The following is a 1,249-nucleotide window of genomic DNA, read 5'->3' on the forward strand; positions in this document are numbered from 1 at the left end:
GGAAGGAATTGGATTGTGGGATAAAGGTTGACATAAATTCTTTCCTGAAAGAAAATGAAACTGGTCTTCAAGCAAAATCCAGAAGGGTAAGACCCTAGTGTAAAACTACAAAATGTATTTCATATGAACACAAAAATATATGTATATAAAATCTAGAGTGGAAAAAATATATACTAAGGAAAAGACTCAAGAGTAACATGGTAGATATGCATAACTAAATAAAATTTCTTTTTTTAATGGTCAAAAATATCACCCTCAGGGCAACCAAATAGCTCAGTAGATTAAAGAGCCACAGGCACAGGGGCTGGAGATTCAATCCCTGGACCTGTCATGCAGGCCCCGCCCCCAGGGTGCATTGAGAGGGCAATTGAGACTGGGCAGGGTGACACGCACCTATAATCTCAGCTCTTGGGAGCCTATAAACAGGTGGTCCACTATGAGTCCAATCTCATAGTGAGACCCTAAACACCCTGTAGACCCTTTCTTAAATTTAAAAAGATCACCCTAAAAATCAATAGAGAAATAATAATTTGTAGATTTCTTCAAATATTAGAAACACTAAAAAATAAATAATAATCACAGGGAAATCAAAATGATGATAAATACATGAATACTTGCTCCAAGTCAGCAATGGTTTTCTTAAAACTAAAAGAAATATTTTTTCACACTCCAGTCTTGGTGGGACAGGGATCTAAAAAAACTATACATTGACTGTGGTTGCAATTATTGAACAGATAGAAGAAAGGTATTCTTTAATTTGGTAGCAGAAATGTAACTTACTAACATGCATTGCACAGACAATTTGAAGACATATAAAATTAAAAGTACAGATACGATTTAACTCTACATTTCTCAATTTCTACATAATTGACAGTCTGAGCCCAGAGGTTGTTTTTCATTTAAGCACTGTCCTGTGCATTTTAGGGTGTGTTGCAGCATTCTTGACCACTACTGACACCTTCCCTGGCTGACAACTAAAAATGTTTCTGAACTATTCTCAGTGCCAAATGGGGGAGAAAATCACTTCTGGTCAAGAACTACAGTTTGAACTTAGCAAGAAAAAAAGTACTCTTATAGCAAAGATATAAGAAGACAAGATAGGTCATATGCAAGAACATAACAACCACAGTAAATGTAAACATTATATGTCATAAATATGAGATAATAATAACAGCAAGAGTGAAAGTGTGGAAAGAAGATTTAGAAACAGGAGAGAGATGGGTGGGAAAGGTGAAAAGGCATATATATA

The sequence above is a fragment of the Octodon degus genome, unplaced genomic scaffold (assembly GCF_000260255.1).
Source record: "Octodon degus isolate 3935 unplaced genomic scaffold, OctDeg1.0 scaffold00050, whole genome shotgun sequence".
NCBI classification, from domain to species: domain Eukaryota; kingdom Metazoa; phylum Chordata; class Mammalia; order Rodentia; family Octodontidae; genus Octodon; species Octodon degus.